We start from the raw sequence: 11,451 nt of genomic DNA, 5'->3' as shown, positions 1-11,451 counted from the left end.
TGGTTAAAAATCTTGGTGTTTTCATTGACAGCGAGCTAAACTTTGACAGTCACATGAAGGCAATCACTAAAATGGCATTTTATCACCTAAAAAACATTTCCAAACTAAGAGGACTTATGTCAAAAAATGATCTGGAAAAAACAATACATGCCTTCATCTCTAGTAGGGTTGATTACTGCAATGGCCTTTTCACAGGCCTGCCAAAAAAGACCATCAAACGACTTCAGCTGGTTCAAAATGCAGCGGTGAGGGTTCTCACATGAACAAAAAGAACAGAGCACATTACTCCAATTCTAAGGTCCCTTCACTGGCTTCCAGTAAGCTACAGAATTGACTTTAAATTTTGCTGCTGGTATACAAATCTCTAAATGGTACAGGGCCCAATTACCTCTCTGATATGTTGCAGCGGCCTAACCCAATCAGATCTACCAGATCAAAACAGAAAAATTTACTATTAAAACCAGTTGTTAAAACAAAGTATGGTGAAGCAGCTTTTAGCTACTATGCAGTACAGCTATGGAGCCAACTGCCAGAAGACATTAAAAATGCTCCTGCTGTTGGCAGCTTCAAATCTAGGTTAAAGACCAAGCTGTTTTCAGATGCTTTCTGTTAAATAATTAATATTGTCTTCTTTTCATTTTTTATAATCTTTACTTTCTCTGCATGTTTTAAATTTACTTTAACTTTAATGTTATTCTATTTTATTCTTTATTCTATTCTGCTGGTTTCTTTTTTCTCCTTCTATTTGAACTACTACTTCATTTTATTATTTTATTTCTACTATTGTTTAATTCTTATTATTTTCTTTTAATTCTTTTAATTAATTGTTTTAGAATAAAAATAAAATTATTTTATGTAATTTTATTTCTCTATTGTTTACTGTTTTTGTTTTTACTTCTGTAAAGCACATTGAACTACCATTGTGTATGAAATGTGCTATATAAATAAACTTGCCTTGCCTTGCCTATAGGGCATGGTCACTAGGGAAGACGCACAAACACAGGTTAATTCCCATCAGGTGTAGTGATTCTGCCACTTACCTTCCCTAACTCTGCCCTCCATTCACAGACTGATGATTGACCATGCCCCTGCTGCCACATACCCCCACCGCCCGACTCAGGCTGGGGAGCCGTCTGGCCTGAAGCCTACTCCCCCCCCTTGACAGAAGAGGAATTCCGCCACGACCATCTGTGCCCCCGGCCTGTGGACCACCTCGAACTAAAATGGCTGGAGTGCCAGATACCAATGGGTGATCCACACATTGGCATCCTTCATGTGGTGGAGCCAGTGCAGGGGCACGTGGTCCGAACAGAGGGTGAAATGGTGCCCCAGCAGGTAGTAGCAGAGGATGAGGACTGCCCACTTGATGGCAAGGCACTCCTTTTCTATTGTGCTGTTGCGGCCCTCGCACACCGACAGCTTCCGGCTGATGTACAGCACTGGACGGTCCTCCCCCTCCACCTCCTGGGACAAAACAGCCCCCAGCCCCCTGTCCGATGCGTCCGTCTGCAAAACAAAGGGGAGAGCAAAGTCAGGGGAGTGTAATAGTGGCCCCCTACACAGTGCAGCCTTTACCTCAGAGAAAGCCCATTGGCATTGCTCTATCCACTGGACCAGATCTGGTGCCCCCTTTTTAGTGAGATCACTCAGCGGGCTGGTGACATCCGAATAATTAGGTATAAACCTGTGATAGTAGCCAGCCAACCCCTGGAACTGTCTCACACCCTTTTTGGTCTTGGGCCTCGGGCAGGCCACAATCGCTGCTGTCTTGTTGATTTGGGGACGCACCTGCCCACTGCCCAAGTGGAAGCACAGATACCATACTTCCACCCGCCCAATTGCACACTTCTTCGGGTTGGCTGTGAGACCCGCTCGCCTCAGCGACCCAAGGACGGCCCTCAGGTCTTTTAGGTGCCGCGGCCAGTCATTACTGTAAATAATGATGTCATCTAGGTATGCAGCTGTGTAGGTGGCGTGGGGGCGGAGGACCCTATCCATAAGCTGCTGAAACATAGCGGGTGCCCCAAACAGCCCAAAAGGAAGTGTGACGAACTGGTGTAAGCCAAACAGTGTGGAAAAGGCTGTTTTCTCTTGGAATAGTGGAGTCAAGGGGATCTGCCAATATCCCTTTGTCAAATCCAGTGTCGAATAAAAACAAGCCGTGCCTAGTCGATCGAGCAACTCGTCAATACGAGGCATTGGGTACGCATCGAATTTAGACATCGTGTTGACTCTTCTATAGTCCACACAGAACCAGACCTACCCATCGGCCTTGGGCACCAAGACCACCGGGCTGGTTCAGTCACTGTGGGACTCCTCGACGATGCCCATTTCAAGCATGGCCTCGAGTTCTTCCCAAACCACCTTTTTTTGTGTGTTTGGGCAGTCTGTAAGGGTGGCTGGGCACTACTACCCCTGGGGGCATCTCAATGTGGTGTTCTGTGAGGTGGGTGCAGCCGGGCAGGGGCGAGAACACGTCAGAAAATTCTGTTTGCAACTGGGCGACCTCCGCGAGTTGGGTCGGGGAGTGGTGGGTTCCACAGGGGACCGGAGCGGTGGGCGATGTCAATTTTCCTTTTGAACCTCCGGCCCCAGCTCCGCCTTCTCTGGAACTACTGACACCAATGCCACGGGGACCTCCTCGCTCCAAAGTTTTCACAGATTGAGGTGGTAAATCTGTAATGCCCTGCCCCTGTCCATTTGCCTCACCTCACAGTCGACATCCCTGACTCGCCGTGTGACCTCAGAGGGTCCTTGCCACCTGGAGATTAATTTGGAGCTCGACGTGGGCAACAACACGAGTACTTTATCTCCCGGTGTGAACTCCCTAAGGCGTGTGCCCCTGTCATACAGACGGATTTGAAGTTCTTGGGCCTGCTGCAAATTCTCCTGGGTTAAGTGCAAGAGGGTGTGGAGTTTGGCGTGCAGGTCGATAACATACTGAATTTCATTTTTACTTGTTGAAGGTCCCTCCTCCCAATTTTCACGCAGCACATCGAGAATGCCACGTGGTTTACGCCCATATAATAATTCGAACAGGGAGAACCCCATGGAGGCTTGTGGGACCTCTCGCACTGCGAATAACAGGGGCTCAAGCCATTTATCCCAGTTGTGTGCATCCTCGCTTACGAATTTTTAAATTATGTTTTTGAGGGTGCGATTGAACCGTTCGACTAAGCCATCTGTTTGTAAGTGATAAATGCTGGTGCAGATAGGCTTGATTCCCAATAACCCATACAATTCGCTCAGTGTGCATGACATAAACGAGCTGCCTTGATCAGTCAGAATCTCTTTAGGGATTTTGACTGGGGAGATGACGCAGAAGAGCGCTTCCACAATACTGCGTGCTGAGATATTGTGAAGATGCACTGCTTCCGGATATTGCATTGCATAGTCCACCAGAACTAAAATAAAGTGATATCCTTGTGTTGACCAATCTAATGGCCCAACGAGATCCATCCCAATTCTTTCAAACAGGGTCTCGATTAATGGCAGAGGGCACAAAGGCACTTTTGGAATGGCCGCTGGATTTACTAACTGGCATTCGCGGCAAACCGTACACCACCTACGGACATCGCCACGAATCCCTGGCCAATAGAACCAGGCCATTATTTAGGCTAGTGTCTTATCCTGCCCCAAGTGTCCAGCCATGGGATTAAAGTGAGCCGCCTGGAATACAAGTTCCCGGCGACTCTTTGGGATCAAAAGCTGGGTTATCGGTTCTTTAGTCTGAGTGTCCTGCATCACTCGGTATAACCTATCCTTCATAATGGAGAAATAGGGGAAGGACGGGGTGGTATTTGGCTGGAACATTTGACCATCGATTACTCTCACTTGGTCAAACACATGCCACAGAGTCTCGTCTCGCGACTGCTCTAATGGAAAATCCACGAGGGATTCCTCGAGAGAGGGAGGAGGAGCCTGCTGCTCCTCACTCTGATGCGGTGATGACATAGAAGGCTCTGTGACAGCTGCTCCCACCAATGCCACACCGAGACCTCCCCCCGCTAAACTATGGCAGGCCCCACTCTTCACTAAATGAGTCATTAATTCCCCAAATCCCGGCCAATCAGTCCCCCAAATTATCGAGTGGGTAAGGCGAGGATTAACCGCCACGTTTACTCTAAATTTCTCCCCTCGAAATAGAATGTGGACCGACACTAAAGGGTAGTTGTGAACATCCCCATGCACACACAACACCTTCACCAATTGTGCTCCCCCCAATGCCTCATCTTGCACCAGGCTTTGGTGGATTGAGGTCTGATTACAGGTGGAGTCCACCAAAGCCTCATACGGATCCCCTTGGATACTCACTGGTGTGCGATACACTCCGGCCCGATTGAGGGTGGTCTCTGGCGCATCAGGGATCTGGACCACCGCGCCCACCTCCATTGCTGAGCATTGATGCTGGAGGTGCCCCGGCTCCCCGCAGCGCCAGCATACCGGCTCAGGCTCTCCATCTGCACTGGTGTTCCAGAGTTCACTCACCTGAGGGGGAGAAGACACAGACACGGAAGTAGGAAACAGTAGGGCACTGCGGGTGCGGCGGGCCGGCTGGGGTGGAGCCGGCCCCCGCCTCCGCGGTGGGAGAACGGGGCGAGGACAAGGAAGGTGGAGAGAGAGAAGAGAGAGAAGAGAGGAGACATGCTGTCCTGTTGTTGGCCCTCAGCCACTGCCGGCAGGCGTCCTGGAGCTGCTGGCCAAACGCGAATGGCCGGCAGACATTCTCCAAGCGCAGCGCGCGGAAACGCTGCCACTGCTGTTCCGGTGTGCACCCCACACATTGGAGGACAGCCCTGTGGAGGTCAGTATAGAACAGCCGGCTGTCAGTGGGGAGCTGTAGCATGGCCAGCTGCACCTCACCCATTAGCAGGGGGAGGAGGCGCACTGCGTGCTGCTCCACCGGCCAACCCCATGCCTCTGCTGCCTGCTCAAAAAGAGCAAGGAAGGCTTTGGGGTTGTCCTGCAGACCCATCTTCATTAGAGTGAGGTGGGGAGGGTCCACACCAGTGGTGATGGCGGACCCTGCCGGCGTGAACAGGTGCCGGAATGCCTGGTGATCTTCCTGCTGCGCCAGCACCAGGGCTTCGAACCGTTGTTCTTGCTCCTTCCAGAGGGTGACCAGCACCTGGTGCTGGCTCTGTTGGGCCATGGCAAGGGCATGGACCAGGTCCTTGAAGGAGGAGGACTCCATGGGGCTGTTCTCTTCCATACTCTGAGTCCCGGGTTTCGGCACCACTGTAGCAAGAGTTCTAGGTGGGTGGAGCGCAGAAGCACGGCAGGCCAGATCTGAGTTCTCAAAACTCTTTTATTTAGCTTTTCAGCTTTTATATTCACTCTCACACACATGCATGCACACAAGCATCCAGGTTGGGGGAGAGCTCCCTTCCTCTGCTCTCCCTCTCCTTTATAGGGCACGGTCACTAGGGAAGACACACAAACACAAGTTAATTCCCATCAGGTGTAGTGATTCTGCCACTTACCTTCCCTAACTCCGCCCTCCATTCACAGACTGATGCTTGACCACGCTCCCACTGCCACAGTCTCCCTGAAGATATTGTAAGTGATCAGGGCTCTCAGTTCATTTCTTGTTTCTGGAAGGGCTTCATGGAAAGACTAGGGGTTTCAGTGAGCCTCACATCTAGATACCATCCTCAGTCTAACAGCCAAGTCAAAAGAGCCAATCAAGAAATTGGCTGTTTCTTGAGGATCTTCTGCATGCAAAACCAGAGGGACTGGGCATGCTTCCTTCCATGGGCCGAGTATCCACAAAATTCCCTCAAGCACTCTGCAACCCAACTAACACCATTTCAGTGCATACTCGGCTACCAGCCACCCCTGTTCCCCTGGGATGACACACTCAGCCAAGTTCAAGCTGTTGAAGAGTGGTTCTCATGCAGCCAGACAGTATGGGAGGAGGTAAACCAATGTATTGAAATCATCAGTGCCGAGTACAAAAATTATGCAGATAAACACAGAGCAGGGGTGGCACAGTGGTGTAATGGTTAGCACTGTCGCCTCACAGCAAGAAGGTCCTGTGTTAGAGCCCAGCGGCCGACGAGGGCCTTTCTGTGTGGAGTTTGCATACTCTCCCCGTGTCTGTGTGGGTTTCCTCCGGGTGCTCCGGTTTCCACCAAAGGCATGCAGGTTAGGCTAATTGGTGGCTCTAAATTGACCGTAGGTGTGAGTGTGAATGGTTGTCTGGGTCTATGTGTCAGCCCTGTGATGACCTGGTGACTTGTCCAGGGTGTACCCTGCCTCTCGCCCATAGTCAGCTGGGATAGGCTCCAGCTTGCCTGCGACTCTGTAGGACAGGATAAGTGGCTGCAGATAATGGATGGATGGGTGAAATACAGAGCAGACACCCCAGCACACAACCCAGGTGATAGAGTATGGATAGCCATGAAAACCCTCAGAGAACCCAACTCCTGCAGGAAACTACAACCACGATATATCGGACCTTTTAAAGTGCTTGACCACATCAGTGAAGTTTCATACAAGCTTGAACTCCCTCCTTACAGCAGGCTGTCACCCACATTCCATGTGTCTTATCTAAAACCTGCTATCCCGGGCCTCCTCGCCGAAAACACACCAAGCCAGCACCCTCGACATTGAGGGTGAACCCATCTACCAGGTAAACAAGATCCTCAACTCCAGACAAAGAAGAGGGCAGATCGAATACCTAGTAGATTGGAAGGGTTGCAGACCCGAAGAACAGAGCTGGGTTCCCACTAAAGAAGTCCTAGATCCACTCCTCAAGCAAGAATTCCATGCTCTACATCCAGACAAACCAGCACCCAGAAGTAGGGGGTGTCCTAGAAAGAATATAGCTCCCAGTGGGAGCTCTGGGGGGGGGGGGGGGGGTCTGTCAGTAAACCTGCTGAGAGCATTCAAACTACAAAAATGGATACCATGGAGTACACTCCCCAAAACTCACAGTGCCCTCTGTCTCCAGACTATTGACATCAGCTGACACCCATCATCTTAATTAGTCTCCCTGCCTATATAAACCTCTCTCACACTAACCCAATGCGAAGTATCATTCTGCTCTCACCAGTTCATACCAAGCCTTGTTGTTTCTGACTGACTCTCGTTTTTCTGACTCTTGCTTCTCTTTTCCTCGTTTACGGTGTTTGCCAATCGCCCAACCCTTGTTTATTCAATGACTCTGATTCTAGTCTCACGTTTTGGCTCTGACACTGTTTCCTCCTCATTACTATTCTGTGCATACATCCGTAAGTGCCTGCACCGTGACATCACACTATCTGTTTTCACCCAAATGAGGATGGGTTCCCTTTACAGACTGTCTTCTTCCTTGTCATCTCAGGGAGTTTTCCTTGCCACCACTGCCTCAGGCTTGCTCAGGGATAAATTTAGTAGTTCATATGTTTAAAATATTTATTTTTCCCTAAAGCTGCTTTGCAAAATGTCTATTGTTAAAAGCACTATATAAAGAAATTGACTTGACTTTGACTACCCAAATGCTGAACACCACTGGTACCTAGCTCTGATTGATTGAGAACATCATTAAAATGATGAAATAAATAAACTTATTAACTGTATAACTTTTGGTGGCAAATTTGCAATCGGATGATTTTTTTTCTTTACTTACATGTAAAGATTTGCAATATAAGCTATTATATTAGACTACTATTATGTACAGTATATAGGCTATATATACAATGTATCATGGATGTATAAATTAAATCTTCAAATATCAGCTGGAGTTCGATTGTTGACTGCAATGTTGTTGACCACAGCAATGATTTCTTTCCATACTGCATTTTTTTTACTTCCTATGATGCTACTTTTCATTTATCAACATCTATCAACAATTATACATTTATCAATGCTGGATCATTCTTCTACTCTGGTGTGATAAGAACATTTCATGAATCACACATGAACCCTATCGTACGATGATTTCTACATTGCACTGGTTTCTTTTGATAAATGAGTTCCAGTTTTCTTCCTGAGACTCAAAATTTCACTGAGGTAACCCTCTTATCCAAGATCTTATCTTATCTTAAGCTCGAGGGACTTGCATATCCTCAAATCTTCTTTGGAGACTCCAGATGTGGTTCTGTATCCAATACTGTATGTGGATTAACACCTATTCCTGTTTATATCACACACTCAGACTTGTTCCCCACCAGTGAAAAAAACATTCCAGATTCCCAAAGCCAGTTTTGATTACAAGAGCCTTGTTGAATGCATACAAGAGCCTTGTTGAATGCCTCTTTGGCTTTGGACCTGACCCCCACCCTTCATCTTGCAGGTGGTGAGCCCACAAAGTTACCATATATCTCCCTTTTCCAGGTGATGAGCTCCACCAGGTTACAAGGTGGCCTGGTCACCATGCATTCAGCTGCAGACACCAGCCCTGAGCCTGGCCCCAGGGGTGGACCCCACTAATCTTCCTCTGAGGTTCACTGACATACCGTACACAAATGCCTTCAGCAGTAGATATTACACCATTATCTGATCAAAGTAAGGTTTCTTTTCTGTTTCTCTGTAAATTGGATTTGTTTACTGTTGTAATGGTCTGATGGCTTTTCAGTGTTGTAATGGTCATATGGCTTTATGTCGTGTGTGTGTGTGCACGTGCAAGCACACACGTGAAAAAGAAAGAAAGGGAGACTGAGGGAGTAAATCAAAGGACTGTTGTGCTCATTTTATCTCCTGTACTGATCACTTTTCAGGTATTCTGAGTGGCTGGCACTTTGCCTATGAGTCATTACCCTCTTTTCACAAATGTGTCTCCATTCATAACATAAGGGATTAGTGCAGGGCATGGTTCATTCACATCTTTAGTCATCTCAGCACAGGAAGAGACAAGAGGTTTTTCTTGGGCTTTCACATATTGTGCATGAAGGGTGTTTGACCGGTACTCCTTTTTGTCCTCCTACTATTCAAATTTGTGTATGTCTGTGTGTGTGTGTGTGTGTGTGTGTGTGTGTGTGTGTGTGTGTGAGAGAGAGAGAGAGAGAATCTTCATGAGTTTTAGAATAGAACTCATAAAACTAATTCAATTGAGAGTAGAATAGCATCAGTATTTAAACAGTTTAGTGGAAAATTCCTCAAATAAAAAAGGGGTGTGAGTAACACTCATTTTGTCACTCAGTTTTAGTTTCATTTCACTGGACAAGCAATGTTCCAAGAGTGCTGATATTTAGAAAAAAAGCATTGAGACATTTCACTGTTTATATCACTCCCCCGGTCCATGTTTGCGCCATACAATCACAGTTCCAACAGCAAGTTGTTGTTGTTGTTGTTGTTGTTGTTGTTTTTGATGGAGCAAAAATAAATAAAATATTTGGCCATATTGTGTCTGAAATTTCAGTTAGTCTATATTAATTTCTTTGTAAAAGAACTGTTGTATTAAAGGTAATATCACAATTGCAGTTGTGCTGTTTTCCTGCACATTAGTACAACTGGGACTATCTGCAACTTACAGTCAAATCACAGCCGTGCTGATATTCAGTATAACAGCACTCTTGCGAAATTGCTTAATTAATCTAGTGATTTTTTTATGTCATCATAATCATCATCACACTCTATTAGTGTAATCTTAAACCTGTATATTTTACCCCACATTAAACAACACTGATGGGATTTTATTCTATTCTATAGATTTAGAGCAACTCTCGATTGTTAACTCAAGTCAAGTTTATTTTTATAGTGCTTATTACAATAGACATTGTCACAAAGCAGCTTTACAGAATTTTAATGACTTTAAACATGAGCTAATTTTATCCCTAATCTATCCCCAATGAGCAAGCAAGATTGTTACACATACTGTATACAGTATGTTAGGAGGCTAAACTCGGATATACAACATATACCAAGTTTCTAAAGCAGAAATTGGGAGGACACACATACACTTTATGATGGACTGAATCCATGAAGTGAAACCTCTCCCCCAACAGCTCAGCTCACTTCCTGAGCAAACACATTCATTACTCCACACTGGACACTGGGACTGACACAATACAGATCTGCACTCTAGGGCCAGAGTCACTATTTACCATTTACAGAGAGAACAAGTGGGAGACAGAAAGATGTATATGGTTTCATGGTCCATGGTTCTGGAAATGAGCACACTTAAATACTTGGTTTGATGTTGAGCTGTTTAATTTGGCAGAAAAGACAGTATTTTTGGCTTCTTGGAACAGAAATTTATGACAGATGATGGGGTATTCTGCAGTTCTCATTTAAAACGCACACATACAGACACACAGATAGACAGACAGATTTTCATGCACTCTGTATATATCTGTATAACTTAAATTTGTGCATGTGAACTTTTTTCTCCAGAAGACTGAGATGACCATTGCAAAACAGTATTTTTTTATATCTAAAAATAGCTCCAAAACATCAAAGGTCTACCATTTTTTTTTTTTATGATGGGGTATAATTTTCTTGTCTTTATTTTTCTCCCAACATGCTGATTGTGTTAATGGCCTATGGGTTTTATCTGATAACAAGACAATTTCTACTGTAGCTCTAATGACTTTTAGTGACATTCAGAAATTCTATAGGTTGTTCTAAGGAAGGCCAACTTTTGGGTAAGCATTTGTTGTTACACACAGTTTGCAGTTATAGAGGTGGCACCCAGTAATTGATTTTAAAACACAAAGAATTAGCTAAATTGGGCAATTCTAAAATTGTGATGAGATCTTATTTGCCTCTATCAACATGCAGTTTACCTAAATGTCCTGCGAATCATATTGCATGAGCCTGTACAGACCATTTCAAATGTCTTAATTGCATTGTCTGCTTAAGAAAATAAATGAGAAATGAGATAACAAGTGGAGTTATGAAAATCAGCTGTTTTTGTCTCTGCTGTTATTGTATCAGTTCGGTTAGGGCAATGATGCAGTCGATTAGTTGGTTCTTTGTTGCTGTTGACACATACAAAGATTATGTAGTCATACGCATCCCAAACCACTTTTGAATGTGGTTTGAGTGATTGGCTCACAATGGGTCTACAAAGGATCATTTGACCCTGTTCACACCAGCACTTAGTTTTGTCCACGTTTGATCTGATCACACAGGACACATGTTGATTACAGGTGTGAATGGGCCTGACAGACATAATCTGTTAAGTGGATCCTGGGTGTGCCCAGAGGTGCTCTCACCCTATCACAGAAATGAATCCTAGCAACCCTGTGGAGGAACCTCATATCCATCACCTGTACTCATGACCTTATTCTTTCACTCATTACCCACAGAAAGTTTTTTTTTTAATAAATAAATCTAGCATATGACTGATGGCTAAAAAAACTCTTTAAAAAACACAAAGAACTAGTTTTAAAAAATGCATTATTTTGAACATTCAGAACAAATGCAGTGAAAGCATTAAAATTCACTCTGTCTGCTGTACCAACGATGCTCACAAGTTCTTGGACACTCTATGACAAATGAAATAGGCAGCTACAAGTTCTTTCA

Source organism: Neoarius graeffei, chromosome 21 (genome assembly GCF_027579695.1).
Source record: "Neoarius graeffei isolate fNeoGra1 chromosome 21, fNeoGra1.pri, whole genome shotgun sequence".
Classification (NCBI taxonomy): Eukaryota; Metazoa; Chordata; class Actinopteri; order Siluriformes; family Ariidae; genus Neoarius; species Neoarius graeffei.
Note: the sequence above shows the minus strand (reverse complement) of the source record.